General features: G+C 38.4%; 1 long non-coding RNA gene across 1 annotated transcript in view; it reads left to right on the forward strand.

The window, feature by feature from the left end:
- LOC306987642 overlaps window positions 1–23,958 on the forward strand; it is a 114,235-nt gene that overhangs the window by 73,833 nt on the left and 16,444 nt on the right. The window contains exon 2 of the long non-coding RNA XR_013795212.1: window positions 5,131–5,321. This is a non-coding gene — a long non-coding RNA (uncharacterized lncRNA). The remainder of the gene's footprint in view (window positions 1–5,130; window positions 5,322–23,958) is intronic.

Consider the following 23,958-nt stretch of genomic DNA (forward strand, 5'->3'; position numbering starts at 1 on the left):
GTTTTGTGTGTTTTCTTTTCTTTTGCATGCATGGATTATCCATACATATGTTTTATGTCTAGATTATCCAGGCATGTGTTTTGTTTTGTTTTGTTTTGTTTTGACTGGAGTATCCAGACATTTTTTGTTTTGTCTAGATTATCCATATATATTTGTTTTGTTTTGTTTAATTTGGGAGAATGATAGTCAGCATCCGTAGCAAATAGGAAATCATGAATAAATCAGTAATATTTCACATACACCGTTTTCCAGCTATTTTTATAGTATAAAAGGGGGGTACAATTTTTTATTTTTTATTCATGTAGTTATGTATTATTGAGAAATGTTCATGATACAATACAATAATATAAAGATGATGTGGCCAGTGTTGACGAGGCGATACAAATATACATTTATACAAATGTTTAGTTATCATTTTGGATATATTCTTTGAAGTACACTACACTTTAAAGTACTATGTAAATACCATCTGATGCATCACTGTTTCATGTTTCATGATCGCAGTACTTTGTGTAAGGGTTTCTGACCTTTTTATGCAGTGTTTTGATTAGATGAAAAAATTGCAGTCCCTCAGGTTAGGCAGAAGTGTCGTCTGGGTTAGCAGGAAAGTGAGCAGTCGCTTTACCCTGAGGGTCTTCCAGGGGCCAAGACGGTGATTGATAAGAAGTGTTAGGGTGAGTTTAACCCCCACTGTTGGGACTGCCCTGGGTCAACACATCCTGAGTAATGATCTCTTCTCAGAAACAATGATGAATCATTGACCCTAGAGCTGTAGAAAGCTTCTTCCAAAACCAGGAAGTGTTTGTTTGAGAGATCTTTGTCCATCTCTTACATTAACAAGTGACGGATGAGATCAGCCTGATAACACATGCAAAAGTCTAAAGTCACCATTTCCTTGTGAATTTCAAAAGGATTTTTGAGAGTTTGCACAAATTAGTTTTTTTATGCAACAACACAAGGTGTAAAAAAACCCAAAAGGGAGTTTATTGTTAGGTTTGTCATGCCAAAGGTGTCTGTCTGATGTGCTTCCTGTTAGCTGTTGCTGAGTAGGCTATCCTGGGGCAAGGCAGGTAAAAATAGGCTCAAAACTTATTTTCTAAAACTTAGTGAGCTGCCTGGCAGTCTACTGCAGCTCTCTTGTAAGGCAACACAATTCCCAATGTAGTGAAAAATTAATCAAATGTGACCCTGGATCACAAAACCAGTCATAAGTCGCACGGGTGTATTTGTGGCAATAGCCAGCAATACATATTGGTCAACATTAACGATTGTCCTTTTATGCCAAAAATCATTAGGATATTAAGTAAAGATCATGTCCCATGAAGATATTTTGTACATTTCCTACTGTAAATATATAAAACATGTATTTTTGTGAGTGAATGCAGCACAATCGACAACATAAATGCACAACTTGAACCTAAGGAGTAAAGGAGATTTTCAATGTTTTGATTTTTTTGCACCCTCAGATTCCAGATTTTCAAATAGTTTTATTTATTAAAATAAGTTTTTTTTTTTTTTTGCTAAAGCATTTGTTTTGTTTGGATTATCCAGGCATATGTTTATTGTTTTGCCTGGATTATCTAGACATTTTTTTTTTACGTAGATTTAGATTATTCAGATATTTGTTTTGTTTTGTTTTATTTTCCCTGGATTATCTTTAGATATTTGTTTTGTTTTGTTTTATCCAGACATTTGTTTCTTGATTATCCAGACATTCTTGTTTCACTCTTTTATTTAGTTTTGACTGGATTATCCAGGCATATATATATGTATTTGTTTGTGGCTTTATTCAGACATTTGTTTGTTTATTTTTGTATGGATTATCCAGGCATTTGTTTTGTTTTCTTTTTTTTTCTGGCTAACTATTTTATGTTGATTGTGTCATTGCTCTCACCTGTGAGTAATTGTTGCTTCTGTTGTCCATTTTGTAAGAAGTTGTACCTTGACAAAGGCTGCTTGCCTGCCTAAACGTTGGAAATGAAAATACTTGTAAAAATGAAAATAATGAAAAAAGTGCAGTTATACTCTGTCTTTACAGTTATACTCTGTCTTTACAATGTAATATGTTAACCGTCTTTTTTGTTGAATTGGCAGCAACACTATTTACATACATAAATACTGCCTCAAAATTGACTTCAACAAAGTCATTAGCATGTAGCCAAAATTAACAAATAAATACATAGTACTCAAAAAAATACTGGGGAAAAATAATTTACATTTATTTAAACCTATTGATTCTTTTTAGGACTGAAGAAAAAAAAATAGGATGATTATTTAGATTTTTTTTACTTTGTGCACCATTTAAATACTTTTTGAATTGTATTATTATCTTGTTTTGGTTTAGTTTATTTTACTGAGCATATGCCCTTAGTCTTGAGGATACGTGTGATGCTGCTTCAGAACACAGCCATCGATTATTCCTGTTTTAGACACACGAGACGAGCGTTGATGAGCACACATGATGAATGTTTCCTTCCATTCATCACTCATCCACGTTTATCATTGTCGACGTATTATGTTTGGGTGCAAAACAGAGTCTGCTGACGTATGACATTGAGATATTGCATTCAAAACAACTTTGATGTTAGCACAGTCTTGGTTGTATCGCAATCCATCCATTAAAGAGCACGCGGCAGGTACAGGCATGTTAGGATCGGTGATCTCTCGGTCTTGTCTTTCTCGGAGTAATCCAGAGGGAGGGGTTTGAGAAGATGAGATAAGGTGAGACAGGATAAGATCAATGCTGGAGGAATGCAAAGTGTCCTTCTTTGCACCAGCTTAAACCTGGAGGCATAACAAGGTCCGAGACTATCGTAATCTCACTCATCTGATATGGTGTTTCGTCTTGCTGCCTCATCTGCTGATTAATCTGATCATATGACGTACACACGCCGACAAATTTTTATGTGCTGTTCTATTGTCCTACTAGATCTCCTTCTTTCCTTCTGGAGTTTATTAAACTGAATATATAAAACCCTGGTCAAATAAGGGTAAAGTACTGTCTTTAAGGGTCTTTAACATTTTAATGATGCTTTATGTAGAAAACAAATCAATAAACCAGGAAGAAAACCGATGTTGATGACCAGTTTAAATTGTAGCTGCTGTAGCTGGTATAAGCATGTTTTTTTTTATTTAGGATTGTTTTGCTTGACAAACATTAGTTACTGTACGTTTTAATTAAAAAAGTTACGTCAAAAGTTTGGAAACATTACTTTTTTTATGTTTTTTAAAAGAAGATCAGAAATACAGTGGGGAAAACCAGTATACACAATATAACTGTTTTTTTTTGTCTGTATTTTTTATATTATTACAATTAAATTAAATTATTTATTGAACATTATTATTTTAATTTAGGTTTTCTATTTAAATATACTTTAAAATATAATTTATGTGATCAAAGCTGAATTTTCAGCTCAATTACTCCAGTCTTCAGTGTCACATGATCCTTCAGAAATCATTCTAATGTGATGATTTATTATCAATGTTGGAAAAAGTTGTGCTGCTTAATGTTTTTTTGGAACCTGTGATACTTTTTTCAAGATTCATTGATGAATAAAAAGTAAAAGAGAACAGCATTCATTCAAAATAGAAATATGTTCTAATAATATAAATCTTTACTTTTACTTTCTATCAATTTAATACATCCTTCAATAAAAGTATTAATTTCTTTCAAAAAAGAAAGAGAAAAAATACTAACCACAAACTTTTGAACAGTAGTGTATATTGTTACAAAATATTTCTCATTTAAATAAATTCATTTATTTTTAAACTTTTTATTCATCAAAAAATCCTGAAAAAAGTATTAATATTCAAAAGTATGAAAAATTAAAAAACTGTTCCGGATTTAGATACATATATGACAGGGTAATCAGCATAAACTTGAAGATGACAGTATTTTAAAATGAATGGTAAAATATTTACATAAATTATAAAAAGTGGCCCCAATATTGAGCCTTGGGGCACACCTCTTTGTTGAATTGTTTTTCCACAATGGTGGGTGTTGTTAGCTTGTTCTGGGTCATTGCTAGGTGGTTGCTAGTGTGTTCTGGAAGGCTGCAAAGCTTCCCTCAACACGCTTAAGACTTCATATATATTAAGACAAGTTTAAGACTTAATTTGTGGCAAAATTGCTTGACCAGGTGTACCTGATGCAAAATATTTGCGTGGAAATATTTTGCCCTCACACAAAAATCTTGTTCACACAAAAATCTTGTTCACATGGATTCCTATGGAAATTTCTGAATTTTGCCCACAATGATTTGCTGAACAGTGGTAAATGTGACCACAGACTTGAAGTTAAGGGTCATATCACTAACCCTAAGTCAATAGTAACAGTAATGCTCGTCTTAGCAAACACCGCTAATGAACTCTGGTTCTACAGGAAGCTCTCTGTTTCCATCAAGTTTTATGTTGGCCTGAGAAACACGCTCAACTGCTGGGGAAGTGGAATTACGGTTTAATTAATGTTTAGCTTGAGGCTGGAGCTCTTGGTGGGGGGTCAGTTTGGCATTTTCCCACAATGCTCTGCAAATCTATGTGTGTTTGTGTGAGAACCAGAGAGGAATACAGTTTCACAGCACCTGGATGCTTTTCTCTGCTCTGTCATTAACAACCACTGAGTCCGGCCCAGTCAGCATATGCGTTTTTGTGTACTTGCACAAATGTGGGTGTGCATCCTTGTTTATTTCAGCATCATTAGAACGCACATCTGAATGCCTTGTAAAAGTGATCAGACTGGCATTTTTTGTTTTGCAAACGATAAAACGTCTGAAAAATCCCATGGACTTCTATGAAAGGGAAGAACCCAAGTCATAAAATGTCGTTGAGACTTGGGGTTGGGCTCTTTTGATATCTAAAAACACCCATGGAAATAAATAAATGGCAGGTGTGGTGACTCTAAACATATTCATTGGCACCAAGGTTATTAAAGTTATAAGAAATTTGGGAGACAATAATTTGCGCTATATATCAAAAATCTTTTATTGATCATCTCTGAAAATGACTGTACTTTCCCTAAATTGGGCGTTGCTAGAGTTCAAAAGAGGATACATTTAATTCTTAATGCTCTGCCAGATCCTTTTGTTTATCTTTTTGATTTGATTCTTTCTCTTTCTTTCATTATCATCATAGATGTTGATCTTTCCATGACTCCATACTCAATGTTTCACTGCAGTGAGTGTGTCTTGGAAGCGTCGCCCTGGTTTCATGTTCAAAGTCCTCCATTGCTCATATTCACATCACAGAACGTGGTGTTGAAGAAGCCGTGTTGGCCATAGATGAACGACCGGTGATCATCTGCTATGTGTATTACAGCCTTTGAGGTATGTAGATTTTGCACACATAAAACACATGAAAGAATGTAGACTGCCTGTTTTCATACAATCCAAGAAGAATTAATATTTTTAAGGTGACGTTCACACAGGATGCGTTCTTACTCATTTTAGTTGTTGGTCTACATGTGCTGCACTGCAAAAAATGACTCTTAAATTAGTTTAATTTTTACATATCCATCCATTTTTGTTATTCATCTGGGTAAAAAACACAAGCTGAAATTTCACAAACTATTTTACAAATGAAAAAACGCTACAATTTAGATACAATTCAGGTTTGGCCTATTGAGTTGAGGGTTTCTTTTGTAAAATTTCCATTTGTAAGAATAACGAGTTCGGGCCGACTCACGGCGGGAGATAAACTGGAAAATGAGCTTGAATTTTTGAGTGAATGAGAGCAAGCAACACTTTTCTCCGTTTGCCTTTGAAACCAGTTCTAAAGAGAACAATGATTTCAGTTTGGCTTAATGGAGATTTTCTAAGTTACTGCGTTTCAAAGCCAATCCTTTTGGAAAGAGCGGCAGGAGACAAACAAACATTCGCTCTAAAGATCTTATCTGTGATGATCATATCAGAGATGATTGAGCACTGTTTATTTTTAAATCTACTTAAAAACTTATAGTTAGCGTTTTGAAATCTATAATTTGACTCAACGTCCTCTTACTTGCAGGGCATAATGATGTCCCATTTCATACTTCTCACAAACGAGCCATTTGTCTCACAGTTTGTCTATTTTCTTTTCTGTACAATAATAGTATAGGCGCCAGTTTCAGCTTTAAATGAGTGTGTCTTAACTGTAATTGAATCAGCCTTTATTTTCCAAGAATTTAATCAAGTGATTATCTCCAACGAGAAGGAAAGAACATCAATCCGAACAATGAATACATTTTTTTTTTTGCTTGTTTTTGTCTTTTTAATAAAGTTTAGAAAATAGAGTTGCTGCTTTGTTTGGCTGCTAAACCCTTGAGTAATTACGTTGACCTCGGATTAAATGATTTGTTCACTCCCCTGCATGTAAACCTGCTACATTAAACAGACATTTTGGATGAACTCAATAGTGTTTGTGACGGTTCTCAAACTCCCTGCCAGCTGGTTCTTCTTAATATCTGCCAGTTTCCGTTGAAAAAGAAACCGTACAAATGATCATTTGATTAAGTTTTAATAGTTTAAGTTTGGTTTGTTTACTTGTTTAACCCCTTCCTCAGCACATTGTGACGCATAACGCCGCGGGCGCTGGATTCAACCAGAACATATGCTCATGTCCCATCTTTGCCTTCTGCCTTTAGTTCTTTTCTCTTCCTCTAATCATTCCCTTTATCACTAATTTATAATTTACAGACAGTGTTGTCTGCTTCCACACAAGGGAGGTACAAAAGATAACTTTTTGGGATATTGTGATGTTGGAAGCTCCCGTAAGATTTATAACGGATTTAACATACTGTTTGTCATAAATTTTGTAATAAAAAGTTTCCCATACAGGGTTCCCACATCTTTTCAAGAACAACTTTTTGACTTCTTGTTCAGAATTACTGAGAAAATGTAATATACACAGTATATATATATATATATATAGGGTTTGATATAGATTTTTTTGCTCACCAGCCACCGTGGCTATGGTTTCCAAAGTTACTGGCCACGATTTTGACAATAGCATAGGGAAAAAACTGCCTATATATATTTTTTATATTATCTCACAATTTGGCAGTCGGTGGGCTATATTAGGTATCCTGGTTCTACCAGACTCTCGTACATTTAATTTTTACAGAGAGTCTGGCCTCTCTCCATTGACAAGCGTTAACTTCCTTGAAAGTGGGTCCTCTGTTGAAGTTTAAAACTATTGGATCTGCCCAGAGTCACTAACGTTTGGCCGTGACGTATGACGACTCAAACTAGCGCATAACCTCAATGTCATCGTTCTCAGCCAATCCCTCTGTTCGCTGATTGGACTGGTAAAAAATTGACTGGAGAAAACCCAAGAATATACCACAATCCCAGAGGTAGTTCTGAAGAAAAATGAAAATTGAGCGGAAGTACGTAGGAGGGCGGAGCCAGGCTATATATTAGGCTGTTGTCACTTTAAAACCTGACGCACAGACCCATTATTCTGTTAAATAGCCAATATACTTGTCTTTATTTGCACACACTTCATGGGTGTGAGCACAAAATCTTCAGGAATTAGTAAAATTATGCTCAATATGCACAATCCCTAGCCAAAATTCAAGCCCTGTAACACCAACAATATTCATCCGGAGCAAATGAAACGAGTGAGTAAAGGGTTTGTTGAAAAGTACTGTATACACATTTTTATTTTATTTTAGAAAATGAACGCTTGTTTCGCTAGATAAGAGCCTTATTCCTCGACTGGGATAGTGTAGAGAACTTTAAAGCTGCAATTTTTACCTTCAACCCGTTGTACCCCACTGAAGTCAACTATATGGAGAAAAATCCTGGAATCTTTTCATCAAAAACCTTAATTTCTTTCTTAATATCTACAAAAGATAACTTTTTGGGATATTGTGATGTTGGAAGCTCCCGTAAGATTTATAACGGATTTAACATACTGTTTGTCATAAATTTTGTAATAAAAAGTTTCCCATACAGGGTTCCCACATCTTTTCAAGAACAACTTTTTGACTTCTTGTTCAGAATTACTGAGAAAATGTAATATACACAGTATATATATATATATATATATATATAGGGTTTGATATAGATTTTTTTGCTCACCAGCCACTGTGGCTATTGTTTCCAAAGTTACTGGCCACGATTTTGACAATAGCATAGGGAAAAAACTGCCTATATATTTTTTTTTTATATTATCTCACAATTTGGCAGTCGGTGGGCTATATTAGGTATCCTGGTTCTACCAGACTCTCGTACATTTAATTTGTACAGAGAGTCTGGCCTCTCTCCATTCTTTTGAACTGAAGAAAGAAATACATGCACATCTTGGCTGACATGGGGTTGAGTAAATTATCAGGAAGTTTTATCTCTGGAGTGTACTAATCCTTCAAGAAATAACTTAAACTTTTAAAGTTTAAGTAACTTTTAACATAACTTCTATGTTTTTTTTTCTTAAGATTGTTATAAGAACAGAACTTAAAAAGACGTTCAAATGCTGATAAGAATATCCTTACAAATAAGTGTAAATAACCTCTTAAAGTAAAACAAGAAACAAGACGGAGCTAAGCCAGAATTGCGACACACCTTTCACTTTTTTTTAAGAGGAACAAAATTATGTTCTTGAGAAATTAAGAGTTGAGTTGTACACTTAGGAACATTATTACAAACATATTTTTAGTTTTTCGTTAACACTTTAAAATATGTTTTTATTTGTTATCATTAGTTAAGGCGAGACACGGCAGGCAAAAACATTTTTTTGGGGCTATTTGTCTTCAATAACATGTGTTCTTTCAGACTTGTGGTGAAAAAAAGTTCAAAATACACATTTATGTCTTTATTTTACAACACTTTGTCTATTTGCGTCTGTTGATTTATCCTAAATTCATCAAAAGTTGGCGTTCTAAATCATCACGCTGATCCACGATCACTGTCTGCTCCCTGTCATCACACACACCATTAGAAAGCTCTCTCTCTCCTGTACAATGCTGTCAGATCCAAATATGGTAATTTCCTTTTTATCAGCAACCAATTGTGAAAGTACAATGGGCATTTAACTCTAAAAGCGAAATCTCATTGGCTGATGTCAATTTTTTGACAACGTGATTGGTTCAGATGCATCACGTGACGCGCTCTGACATTCAGATGTGTGTGTTTGACTGTTTTTCTGTTCAGTTAAAGGCCATAATTGCGGTGTTATAAGTTTTGATGTGATTTATGTGGTTTGTATTGTTGTTGCTAATGATTTGATAAGATATTGTCTGCAAATAGTTGTTTCCACTAAACAAGTATGAATTTTTACATTTCAAATCTTTAAATGCCGTTTTCTCAAAAATTGGTTCCCTTTCGAGGGAACTCGCGATGCGTCGATGACGCTTTGGGAACGCTTGCGTGATTACGTCTGAGCACGTATGTCAACTAGTCCAATGGAAAGAATGAGCGTCACGGGCGGGTGACGTCATGACCAGGAAGAGATATAAGCACATCCGGTGCGTTACTCGCGTTAGCTTTCGTGTCTCAGCAAAGCGCTCTATGTCAAAACTGTCTGTATTATTTACTGTTGTCTGTCACTTTATATATATATCATGGCGAAACAGCTATTCAAGTCTTGTGCTTCTCCCTGCCCTCGTTTTCTTACGGGTGGGGATACTCATGAGCTTTGTGTAGTTTGTTTGGGAGTGGAGCATGCTATGTCAGCCTTCGAGGGGGCTGACTGTTTGCATTGTGAGCGTCTCCCGCTCCGCATGCTCCGCTCTCGCTTGTCCACATTTGAGGATGATGGACAAGCTCGCGAACCTCAGGGCGCTGGACCCGCTGCTGCCGAGGCAGCACGGAGAAAGCACACCTGGGGTTCGCAAATGGATCTCTCGGCGGGGTTGGAGACGGGCTCTGCCTTATCTCCGCCTTTACCCGGGGGATCCATCGCTCGCTTGCCGGTGTCGGAAGCCCGCCCAGCGGCTTCTTCCGCCCGGGAAGCGAGCCCAATGCTTCAGTGCTCTAGTTCTGAGGAGGTAGAAGTACTGAGCATTGAACAAAGTGACACATTAAGCACACGTAGGGGGGAGGATTCGCCATCTATTTCCCCCGCATATGAGGAGTTAGTGGATGTTATATCTCGTGCTGTAGATAAATTGAATATTGACTGGCCAGCAGAGAAAAAAGATACTCGTCCTAAGAGCAAGTTAGACGAGCGATTTTTATCTTCAGATATTTCATCTCCATCACGGGCCCTTCCATTTTTTCCTGATCTTCATAGTGAGCTAAGTAGATCATGGGATAAACCATATTCATCTCGTCTTTTTAGTCCCCATGTTAAAACATACTCTGAGATTAAGGGACTGAAGGAACATGGTTATGGGTCGATGCCCCCAGCGGAACAGACGCTTGCGAGCTATCTGTCTCCTGGATCAGCATCGTCCCTGAAGGCTCCCGTGTTGCCCAATAAGCCGTTAAAAACGACATCGAACTTAGTGGGCAAGGCATATACGGCAGCAGGTCAAGCTGGAGCCTGTCTGCACACGATGGCAGTGCTCCAAGCCTACCAGGCAGAGCTGTTGGGGGATATTGATAAGAGTGAGGGGGTTAGTGCTGACGATATTCGAGAACTTCGTCGGGCTACAGATCTTTCTCTCAGGGCTACGAAGGAGACCGCTCGTGCTATTGGGCGGTCTATGGCAGCCCTCGTAGCTACTGAGAGACATCTTTGGTTGAATTTAGCCGATTTAAAAGATAAAGATCGTGCATTTCTGTTAGATGCCCCAATGTCTCCCTCTGGTCTTTTCGGTGACTCGGTGAACGCTGTGGTTGATAGGTTTCAAGAAACGAAGAAACAGTCAGAGGCTTTTAAAAAATTCCTCCCTCGCCGAGTCCATCCCCCTGGGGATGCTGGGCGTGAGCATCCCCAGCCAAGCTCCTCGCACCGTGTGCAACAAAAAGTGAGTGTTGCGTCTCGTGCTCCTCCTAATAAATCTTGGGGGCCGAGCCAACACTCTCAGCCGAAGTCGTCTAAGTCTAAGCCGGATCTGAGGACCGTTCTTATGGCGAAGAAGGCTTCGGCTCAAAAGAGGTCCTGACGCCACGGGCGTCAGACCGTTGAGGACAGCCCCACCCGGGGTGGAGCGGTGTTCACCTCATTATACGGTGCCCGTTCCACCTCGGGGTCCACAGGGGACCGTTCTGCCAACCCCGCCACCCTTGGTGCCTCGGGGCGCAGCGGTCTCCAGCGAGCTCTTGACTCAGTGTCAACTCGACATTGCGTCGGACTCGCTCCCTCTGAGGGGGGTTCAAAAACAGTCAGTTCGGTTGTTTCCTGCCAGTATGCTTCAGGTCACCGAAGTGGCTGTTCCAGTAATACCAGAGGCCAGTCTCGAGAGACTGGTACCCTTAGTAGATTTTCTGACAGAGTGGAAGAATCTGCCGAATATATCTCCTTGGGTCCTGCAGATAATAGAGAAAGGTTACAGAATCCAGTTTTGTTCTCCTCCACCTCGTTACAACGGGGTGTTACTCACGCTAGTACATCCCGAGCAGGCTCTGGTAATGGAGCAAGAAGTAGAGTCTCTGTTAGCGAAGGGAGCTATAGAGCAGGTGTACTCGCCCGACATAGAATCGGGGTTTTACAGCCGCTACTTTATCGTTCCAAAAAAGGATGGGGGGTTGCGTCCCATTTTAGATCTTCGTTTGTTGAATCGTGCAGTCATGAAACTCAAATTCAAGATGCTCACTCTCAAGCAGATCGTGACGCAAATCAGATCCGAGGACTGGTTCGTCACGATAGATTTAAAGGACGCTTACTTCCATGTCTCCATCCTCCCTCAACACAGGAAGTTCCTGAGGTTTTCTTTCAGGGGCAAAGAATACCAATATCGGGTGCTTCCATTCGGTCTAGCTCTATCACCCCGCACGTTCACGAAATGCGTAGATGCAGCTCTGGCCCCGCTCAGGTTGCAGGGCATACGCATTCTGAATTATATCGACGACTGGTTGATTCTGGCGGAATCGGAACAGTTAGCGGTTCGGCATCGAGATGTCGTTCTCGCTCACATGAAAAAATTGGGGTTGAGACTCAATACCAAGAAAAGTGTGCTGTCTCCATTACAGAGAACCACTTTCCTTGGTGTGGTATGGGATTCAGTCACGATGCGGGCCACACTATCGCCCGTTCGTGTAGCTGCTATCCTCGTAGCCACGAAAGGGTTGAAGCTAGGCCAGTCACGCACTGTGAAACAGTTCGAGAGACTGTTGGGTCTCTTGGCAGCGGCGTCCAATGTGATACCCTTTGGCCTGCTGTACATGAGACCCTTGCAGTGGTGGCTCAGAACCAGGGGGTTCTCCCCGAGGGGAAACCCACTTCGGATGATCAAGATCACACGGCGGTGCCTCCGTGCCTTGGTCATATGGAGGAAACACTGGTTCCTATCCCAGGGTCCGGTGCTGGGAGCTCTTTGCCATCGAGTTGCGATCTCGACAGATGCTTCCCTCACCGGCTGGGGAGCGGTAATGGAAGGCCGCTCAGCTCAGGGTCTGTGGAGGAGTCATCATCTCTCTTGGCACATAAATTGCCTGGAGATGATGGCTGTCTTCAATGCGTTGAAATATTTCCTTCCAGACCTGAGGGGCCATCATGTGCTCGTCCGTACAGACAATACATCGGTGGTCTCTTATGTAAATCGCCAGGGGGGTCTGCGTTCGCGTCCACTCTGCAAACTGGCGCACCAGATTCTCCTGTGGTCCCTGGGGAAGATACTCTCTCTGAGGGCAGTGTATATCCCTGGGTGCCAGAATATCGGAGCAGACATCCTGTCGAGGCAGGTGCTGAGGCCAGGGGATTGGAGACTCCACCCCGAGGCGGTGGAGCAGATATGGGAATTTTTCGGCCAAGCGGAAGTGGATCTGTTTGCGTCTCAGTACACGACGCACTGTCCACTATGGTTCTCCCTCACTCATCCAGCCCCTCTGGGGCTGGACGCTATGGTACAGGCGTGGCCGAGGCTACGTCTGTACGCCTTTCCCCCTGTTGTTCTGCTCCCAGGAGTTCTGGAGAGAGTCCGCCAGGACGGAATAAGTCTACTTCTGGTAGCACCACGCTGGCCGAGTCGGATTTGGTTTGCGGACCTTATTCGTCTCCTCGACGGCCCTCCCTTGGAGATTCCTATCAGGAGGGACCTTCTGTCTCAGGCAGGGGGCACAATATATCACCCCCGACCAGAGATTTGGAATTTATGGGTTTGGCCTCTGAGGGGGCCCAACTTATAGAGAGTGGTCTTTCAACTGAGGTTGTGGAGACCATTCTTAGCTCCAGAGCTCCAGCCACGAGGAAATTGTATGCACTTAAGTGGAAAGTTTTCACTTCTTGGTGTCACCAGCATCAGCGGGATCCAGTCAACTGTTCAGTTAACACAGTACTTGAATTTCTCCAGGATCGCTTTTCATCAGGTTTATGTCCATCTACCTTAAAGGTCTACGTGGCGGCCATTGCGGCTTTCCACGCCCCGGTGGGTAATACATCTTTGGGTCGAGACCCCCTGATTATTCGTTTCCTTCGTGGCACCTTGAGGCTGAGGCCTGCAACACGTACTAGGGTGCCGGCTTGGGATTTGGCAATAGTTTTGGAAGGCCTTTCAGGGGCTCCCTTCGAACCCCTTGAGTCGGTTTCAGAGAAATTTCTGACATTCAAGACCATCTTTCTTCTGGCTATTTCGTCCCTAAAAAGAGTCGGAGACCTTCAGGCCCTTTCGGTTTCTCCCACCTGTCTCGAGTTTGCTCCTGGGATGGTCAAGGCATTCCTTTACCCTAAACAGGGATATATACCTAAGGTGCCAACCAATATTCCGAGGCCTATTGTACTGCAGGCGTTCTATCCTCCTCCGTTTGCCTCTTCGGACCAGGAAAAACTGAATCTCTTGTGCCCAGTGCGAGCACTGGACACTTATGTCCACAGGGCTGCCCCGTGGAGAAGATCAGATCAGTTATTTGTCTGCTTTGGATCACCTAAGAAGGGTCTTCCAGCTTCTAAACAGACAATTAGCAAGTGGATAGTCGAGGCTATTTCTCTTGCTTATGAGTCCTCTGGCCAGCCATGTCCTCTGGTGGTCAGAGCTCATTCGACTAGGAGTATGGCGGCCTCTAAAGCCTTATTATCGGGGGTTTCCCTTCAGGAGGTTTGTGATGCGGCAGGCTGGTCCTCACCGCTCACATTTGTGAGGTTTTATAGCCTGGACCTGGACGCTGCCCCAGGGTCCCAGGTGCTTTTATCTTAGTTTGCCGACAGTTTTGTCTGCTGGCATTTTGTAAGTATGGCGTATTGGGTATTCTCGTTCCCAAAGCGTCATCGACGCATCGCGAGTTCCCTCGAAAGGGAACGTCTCAGGTTACTATTGTAACCCTAGTTCCCTGAGAAGGGAACGAGACGATGCGTCGCCCTGCCATACTTCCTGCATCCCTGCGATCGACTTTGCTTCGACTCTTTCAAGCTAACGCGAGTAACGCACCGGATGTGCTTATATCTCTTCCTGGTCATGACGTCACCCGCCCGTGACGCTCATTCTTTCCATTGGACTAGTTGACATACGTGCTCAGACGTAATCACGCAAGCGTTCCCAAAGCGTCATCGACGCATCGTCTCGTTCCCTTCTCAGGGAACTAGGGTTACAATAGTAACCTGAGACGTTTTCTTGTCATTCTCCAGTACAAACTTTTCAGCCTATGTTGCACCGATGTACACCAAACTTGCCAGTTATACACTTAGCAGTATTCTGAAAATATATTTTTGTTAAGAGGGATTTGTTAATAAATCATTCCTGGCCTGATTTATGTGACATTTTAATAAAATTAGACTTTTTAAGGTTATGGAGAGTATATATTGATTTCCTAGGTAATGAAAGAATATATCCTGAAGTCCCTCTAAAATTCTTTTTTCATCTTGTGTGTAAAAAATACATAAAAAATAATTTCGCACCTGGCTTTATCATGTGTTCAGATCTATCTACTGAAAATATATGTAAAAATGTGCATATTTAATGAGATAATGCCTAATTTGCATAAGTAAACAGTATTTAAAAAAACAAATTTAAAAAATGTGTAATACATTATATACTTGTGTAAGTAATCAACTGAGGAAGTTTCATGGTGTTATCTATTATTTTAATATTTTACCCTATTCACCTGTAGTGTCTCGCCTTAATGCATTAACAAAAAAGTTATATATTTTTACAACATTTATTAATATTTGTTAACTTTAGTTCATACAAATGTTTCTATTAGTAATATAACCAGACACAATTTTTTATCTTAAAAATGTATTAGTAGACGCTGAGATGAACTGAGATTGTTTCACGATCCGGTTGCTGAAAGGTTTTTCTTCAATGCCTCACCTCTGAAACAACATTCTTTTTTTTTTTTCAGATGTCACAATCAATCAAATTTCCAAACGGATAAAATCTATTCCTCCTCTTTTTTGTTCTTCATTGAATATATTTTTTTAACTAAATTACTGTAATTCCCTTAACGAGAAACCACATTTCTTTATATTTATGTAATTTAATAACTTTAGATTTATATAGTACGAAGTTTTTGTAAGAAGTTAATAGTGTAAATAATAACATTTTAATCTTGACTTGAGCTATAACAGCTACATTTCATGTATAGCTTGAAGCTGAGAAGTTTCAACTTTAAAGTAGCTTCCTCAACACTATTTTGAAGTAATTGCAGAGTAAATTAACTCGAAAACCCCAAAATGTGCAAATAGGTTCCTGTGCAATGTGTAAAATGTAAAACTTGTAGTCATACCAGAAAGACTGACGTAAACTGCTGTCATGCCAATGGCATTAAGAAACTCTGGTATCTCGGCTGTTTAGAGATTTGATGGCGAGATCCGCTTTAGTGGTTGGCTAGATTAGTGTGTAACTTCAAACTAGCACACATGAGTGGTGCAACCCATTTAGTGCTTTCTAAACTGCTTACAGGTATACAGACTCATTTAACGTTCTGAATTTATTACTGGCTCAGAGCGCATACACGGGTAAACAAGCTCATAAAGGCTCAAATGAGGAATAGTTTAGAGTTGTTTGTGATGGTTTCAACATGTCATAGCGACATTCATTGAGTTAGCTTCAAGGCATAGACATAGGCTACATGACATCTATAAAATCTATACAAAAATATACATCTATAAAATACAATTGTAAGACATGAATGCTTTAAATCCGCCAAACCTTGACCACTTTGTTTTTCTAACTTCGGCCATTTTGCCAACTTCAACCACTTGCCCTCTATCCCGCTCAGATCCCTTGACCCGGACACTCAAAATGATTGATGGGAAGAGTATGTTTCTAAACGACTACTTTTCTGATTGGCTAAACAAGATCAGGCTGTTCCCCTGATGCTTTTTTTGTGTTTACAGAGCCTTGGGCTGTCACAGATACATGTGTGATTTTTCACAACAGCTATTTTAGTCATATCTGTCAGGTAATAGAGACATTTTATGCTTGTTAAAAAAGTTGCTTACAGCACCTTTAACATGATCCATATTTGCTTCAACAAAACTTGGACATGCATCAATTTGGAGGTTCCTGACATAACCAGCCAACACAACCACATGCCTGTAATTATAGAGAATTCATAAACGTTCCCTCAAACTTAGACATGCCAAGACATGCAAGTCTACAGTTCTCACGCTAGACTGTGAGACTAATTAATTCAATATTGCAACTGGGAGATTAAAGTCTTTTTGCATGTGACAGTGCAGCGTGGAAGGTGCTGCTTTGATCTGCATATCTGTCCACTCTTTTGACTCTTTCACAGCCTTAATGAATATTTTGCTTCAGTTGTGCTGTCATCTATCACCACACAAATGACAACCAGCCACTGGATGAACTAGTTTACCGCACCTCTCACCTCATCTTGATTTGTTTGTCCTCTTTAGCAGATTAATTTTGATAGTGGTACATTCTGCTTTATTTTTTTTTTTTTTAGATGAGGGTATTTCAAAACTAGCAGTAAAAGAAACAAAACACAGTAAAAGAAACGAAACACAGAAAGTCATGACTGCAAACAATTGCTTGTAGCCATCGTATTCCAAGTGTAAAATAATTTGGATGTTAATATTGTAAACCTCTTGGTTCGACGAACTTGCTGGCCCGTTCTGTTGATGTTTATGGCCATACATAAAAGAGATATATCATAGATAAAATAAATATACCATTTGAAACTGTGAAGGGTATAAATAGTGTCTACTTACAATCAAAACAAAACTTTGTGCTTTTGTAAAATAAAGAAAACAAACAGGATGAGCTTTTTGCCGTCTCTGTCTCCATGAACATTTGTGTGGAGTGTGTCATAAAAATTAAACAAAACCCCGGCGAATACTTGTGAAGAAAGCACAAATGCCAGGGCATTTCAAAACTTCTCCAGGGCCTAAAAATTATTAAATTCTGTAAAAAATATATTAAGTAAAAAACACCTTTACATGTTGAACCTATATTAGTGTACATATTAGCATTTATCATAATTAAAGGCATTGAAGTAAAGTTCGTTTTTTTTGTTGATTGATTGATTGATTGATTGATTGATTGATTGATTGATTGATTGATTGATTGATTGAAGAAATTATATTAAAATAGCTAAACTTATATGTGACATAGCATAACATATCCCTTCCCCCATTTTATCATCTGTATAAAAAATGCATAAACAACACTTTATTTCAACATGCACTCTCCCTATTCAGCACTGTGTAAAGCATGATGGGAAGAGGAAATCCTGTTCCTAGTTTATATTGCTACTTTAAATGGTTAGTTCACCCCAAAACATTTAATTCTGTCATTAATTACTCTCTCATGTCGTTCCAACCCTATAAGACTTTCGTTCATCTTTGGAACACACATTAAGATATTTTTATTGAAATCTGAGAGCTTTCTGTCTCTACATTGACAGCTACGCAACTGACATTTTGATGCTTCAAAAGGTTCATAAAGAGTTCGTAAAACTAATCCATATGAACTGGTTTAGTCCAGATTTTATGAAGAGACTCAATCACTTTATATGATGAACAAATTGAATTTGGGTTTTTAGTCACAGTTATTTGTGGTCTCAGAGGGAAAGAAGTAATTTACTTTGTTCTCACTAAATCGTTAACTAATCTACATTTAATGTTGAATTATGGTCTATTGAAATTGTATTGGTAACACCTATATCATAAACACCATTCTATTGTGAAACCTCAAACATTTAAAGGGGGTTTGTTATATTTTGGGTTTGAGATATTTTAATTAATTGTTTTATTAATAAGACTGACAATAAATAAAAAAAAGTGCTTTCTTTATTGTGCTAATACTGACACAATACAGCAAATAATAGTCAAATAAAGCTCCCCAAAAATGTAAAAATGCAATTGCTTAATTTATTCATGCGGCAATGCACTCTGTGTCATGTTTATGGACTTTCAGTTAGTCATCAGTTTTCTTTGATCTTAGTTTGTCTGTCTTGACCTAGTTTCTCAGTTCGTTTGATCAGTCATTTCGTTCACCTGTTGTCATTTAATTGGCTAATTTCCCGTGTGTATAAATACTTTCTGTTTGGTTCAGTTCAATGTTTGGTCATCATCAATGTTAGTTGTGTTTATGTTACCTGCTGCCTTCCCGAGTATTCAAGTTTCCTATTAAAGGACTATTCTGTGAGATTACCAATTTAAAGTCTCTCTGGATTTAGCCTGGGAGTACACTGTTACTCTAAACATTTTAAACTCAGAAGCCAAGTTTCAAAACTTAAATATATTGATAAACTTTATTAGATTTAGAGTTTACAATATATTGAAATTTACAGTGCAAGTTGTTTATGCTACATTTGTTTTGATGTATTAAAGTTTTTTTAAACAAATTTAATTTAACATTATTATTATTATGAATTGCATGAGAAGCTCATTGAAACTGTCATTATGCACACAATTGGGTCCCACTTTATATTAAAGGATAATTCCGGTATTTAACACCTTGAGTCTATATTGTAGTTTGTTTTGGATGAACAAGAGTGGTAGACAACTTTTTTGACAATGGTTCCTCTCTCGAGTTTTTGACTATAATAGAATTGGCCATGGACCCATTTAACATTGGAGTAACTTGAGGTGCATGTCCGAAAATGTCATTAAAACAGCCAATAATGTTCGTTTACAAAACTGTTAAACTCACCGAGTGGTTAGCGGTGTTCGTTGATGATTATAAACAATATATCGTCGCAGTATATGATTCCAATCCGTTTATTTTGCTATAGTGGAACTATTTTTTCAGACACTTCACAACCGTGTAACTTCCGCTCAATATTTGAATCTGAAGCGTTAGCACACTCCTGACCACTTGATGGCGATAACCGATGTTTATGTCTCGCGGGACACTCACGGTCACAGTCGAGTTCAACTTCAAATTGCACTGGTCAGTGGTCATGTCTTTCAATTTGGTTAGAATTTGTGCGGTCAAAAACTGCGGTAAAGTTCCTAAAAAAATGTTTTATTTAGCTTACTCTCCCGGAGCACAGTTGCTCTGCTCGCTAGCCTTATGAGAAACGGAAGCGAGCAAAAAGACTACATCGACCAAATGTAAACAGCCCCCTTTCCGTTTCCGGTAGCGCATTTATATTAACGAGCACTCAGTCCTTCAACAGAATTCAATGGGATTTTACAAAATGACGAATAAAACACGACAGAAACTGTATTTCGCAACACTTTTTGTTTCTGGAACATCAACTAACATCACTAATCACTCGGTGAGTTGCACAGTTTTGAAAACTAATGTTAAAGGTTGTTTTAATGACATTTTCGGACATGCCCATTGACTCCAATGTTAAATGGGTCCATGGCCAATTCTTTTATAGTCAAAAACTCGAGAGAGGAACCATTGTCAAAAAAATGTTGTCCACCACTCTTGTTCATGCAAAACAAACTACAATATAGACTCAAGGTGTTAAATACCGGAATTATCCTTTAAGTGGCTTTAAGTACTATGTACTTACAATGAAAAATAAGTACAATGTACTTATTGTCTTCATGTTGTATTGTAAAACACTTGTGCTGCTATTGAGGTGTGATACTGGTAAGGTTAGGGACATGTGTTGTGGTATGGGTAGGTTTAAGGGTGGGTTAAGGTGTAAGAGAAGGGTCAACCTTGTAATTACATAAATTAATTACAGCTGTAATTACATGCCAAATATTTTAAAATACAAGTCTATTGTATCAGAGTCAAGTCAAGTGATGAACACACTGTGCATCTGTCCTTGCATTTGGAATAAGAACGAAAGCGGGTTTTCTAATAATGTATTCAGTCTTATTCCATATTAGGATATTAGTCCGGTAACACTTTATTTTACAGTGTCTTTGTTACATATGTTAAATGTACTTATACAGTAAATTATGCATACTTACATGCAACTAACCCTCAACCAAATCCTAATCCTACCCTAACCTTATAAGTACATGTAGTTGCTTAATATTACTCAGTACTTAAATATATAATTACACTGTAACAATGACACCTTAAAGCAATGTCATAAAAGGGTAAAGACTTATTATAAATGCATAATATCATGCAGCATTACTTGAGATACAAAAGTTGTGTAATCCAAACAAAATTCTAGTTTTTAAAGCAGCACTAGGTTACTTTTCTTTTTTTTTGCTCTCGGGGTCCCCCTACAGTTGGGAAACAGTATTGTCCTCTACTACTGTCGTAAACTCTGTCATACATGCACGTGCATTTGTTGACAACCATGATAGCCCTGAACACTGTAGGAGTTCACATGCAGGTGTTCTGCTTGCGTCGCGTGTGAAGTGTCTTCATCCAGGTACAGTGGCATATATTTCAGCATGTCATGATATGAATATAATTTCATGGGTTTTATTTTTTTTTCAAACGACAAATGATCGCGATGCTCACGTTTACAAGCCAGCGTCATTATAGTAGCCTAGTCTATTCGTTACCGTTTTACTGAATCTATATGATACTTCAATGCAATGTTTGAGTGGTAGATAATAACCATATATCGTCAATATGATAATATCAAGCTACCATAGATGAATCTGCAAATTTTAGAAATCAATTTGCATTATAGCTTGTTTATTTGTTTACAAATAAACAAATATCACAGACATGTTAGGTATCCTAAAATATTATTTTGTACATCTTATATATTTACTTGCAAGAATGTAGCCCCTATCAAACTTGTACACGCCGTTTAGACATAGGCTTTCATTTGATATTTGAAAGTCCGCATCGGTCGAGCATAGGGTTGCCACCATAGACAGTATATAAACGGTTGCCACCTTTGATTTGTGAAAAACCAGGACATTCAGATTATTATTATTTTTGGGGGTCTGAGTTGTAGGTTGTAAATAGTATTTTCTTTGACACTGGTGGCTCATCCGACTTTGTTGTGTTATCCTCATAGACAGTGGTTATCCTCCTCGTCCGTCTCTCTCCCCATTTCACACAATAGATGTAAATAGACAGTTTTTAAAAAGCTAGCTAGCAACTAAACTCACACTGTATCATCTTGGATGTGTGTTGATGCGCGCGCGCGACCGACCGACAGCACAGGCAGTTGCTAGGCGATAAGTTGAGCTTCTAATCAAATAAAAGTAAACGCCTGGCATTGGCCAATCCACTGTTTTACCCGTTTTTACCATGGTTTTTACCCGTTTACGGACACAGGATTGGATGTACTGTACACAACTATGAAGAAAACACAGTAGCGGTAGACGGAAACGGTTTAATTTGAAACCAGGAAATTCTACTTTAGAAGTATATTTTCACAAAAAAACGGGACAATTCGTGTCCCGGGAAAGAATATGAATTTTCTGGGACTGTCGCTCAAAAAAATGAATAATCCCTGGAAAACATCGGGCACCCCTCCTCCTCCTTCAGCTCACGCCAGCGAGGAAACGCTGGCCCAATGTTGATCCTCGTTCTGCCTTTAATACGATCACTTTCTCGTTTCCTCTTGTTGCTTTCCTCCGACAAAACCTTTGCTTTCTTGCTTTTCTGTCTGCTTCGGCTATGACTATAACATTTGGCAAACAAACGCTAGTTTGGCTCGCACGTCCGATTTTAAGGAAGTGGGGGTGGTGGTGGAAGTGACGTATATGCCGTAAAGCAGTCGAATTTTGTAGTCTCTTTGTTCGCCGGTTACTACCCGAAACCCGAAGTTTAAAAGTACGATTAAAAACGCTACAGACCCCGTCGGGCTATGGCAGACGTGTCATTCAACCTATTGTAAGTCGATGTACCATCACAAGAGACTTGGAAATATATTATTAAGGTTGAAAAGTAACCTAGTGCTGCTTTAAAAATCCATTTCTCAGAGTTCTTTAGGAGTCTAATATAAGTTCTGCTCAAAAGTGATTCAGGAATAAAGCAACTCTCTTTTCTGAAATACAATGTTTCCAAAAACATCTTTAGTTTAAATTTGTATTATCTGTTCCTGTCTAGTGAAGAACAATGCCCAAAGCTGTGTACTGTATCTTTCAAGTGAATCAGGATCTATGACTAAGACATTTGGGAGAAAAACAACACGGAGGCAGCAACCTATCATCTGTGAGTAACTCACCCAGGAAACGACAGCACAATTACGCCGACCACGCATATGAAAGTCAAATAGATGCTTATAATCTTCTTAATCTCTCACTAATGCGGGATCTTTGTTGGCATTCTCATACTAAACTTTGATTCGAGTGGTTCCTCCAGCGTTAATGATGTAAGTGTGCTCGAAATGCTAAAGATGGTACCCAACTAAATCTTGTTCCTCTCTCAATGACATAAGATCAATTCTCACCACAGTCTTTGTCTTATATTCGGGCACTAAGTCAATATTTTTTTTCTCAGGATGACACAGGAATGGATGACACTGTCTTGTGTGAGTGTATGTTGCATGCTGGGACAAAATGATGGTCTGTTTTTGTGAAGAAGATAAGTTTGAAAGCTCAAATGGAACAGTTTTTATATAGAATAAAGGATTTCTGAATTCAGCAAAAGTTGTAAACTACGACATGGCATTCATTAGAGGTTGTATACTACTTTCCAAAATGTATTAATTAATTCATGAATGGTAATATTTTTCAAACCTTCATTATTGTTATTGTTGAATCATAAATATTACGACATGTTATTAAACTAACATTGAAGTCATAGAAAATATGGTATTTTTATGAAACTTACTGATCGTGACATACTGGTCGTCTTTCTGATATAATTTCCTGTTTTATGATTTTCTTGTCGTCTGATGATAATAAAATGGCTTCCTATCTTTTAGTTACCACACTTACTTACATTTGGTGGACAAATTTGTATGATTCAATACCATAACAATAATTTACTGCTTGATTATTTATTTGATAAAATGAGTAAAACAACTTTAAGGTTTTTATTCAATTTAATTACTCTATAATTGGATTTATTTTGCAATCCGATATATATAAAAAAAGGTTTGGGGAAGATGAAAAATCTTAATCATAGAGGAGGTGTATTAAGAGTTTTTATTTGAATTCATTTTTTAAAATAATTTTTTTGAACAAATTGGCACAGATTCCATTGCGTACATCAGAACCATCAACAAACTAGTATTTATTTGTCATGCATATTTGTAGATTTTCCAGTCTTTGGAAGTTCTCATGAGAAGTTTTAATACTGAATGTGTTAAGTTAATTAAATAATAAGGGAAGTGTAAAACCAAAACAGACGGCCTGGCCTTATCTTTGCCCCACTGAAATGCGAAAACTGAAAGTAAGTTTGTTTTTTCTATTTATTTATTTACTTACAAGATTAACAGGGCATTTCCACACTTTTTATTATAGGGGTAACCTTGAATTCAAGAGATGTTTACTTTTATTGTTTGTTCAGAAAGCATGCAATGCAATCTTAAATTTCAGTGTTTGATATAGCTTTATTTTATTTAATAGGTTCTCATTTGGTGTGTGTGTGTGTTTTGGAGTTCTATAGAGACTATGGCTGTCATATTAAGCATACATTCCTGA

The sequence above is a fragment of the Phoxinus phoxinus genome (assembly GCF_949152265.1).
Source record: "Phoxinus phoxinus genome assembly, chromosome: 20".
NCBI classification, from domain to species: domain Eukaryota; kingdom Metazoa; phylum Chordata; class Actinopteri; order Cypriniformes; family Leuciscidae; genus Phoxinus; species Phoxinus phoxinus.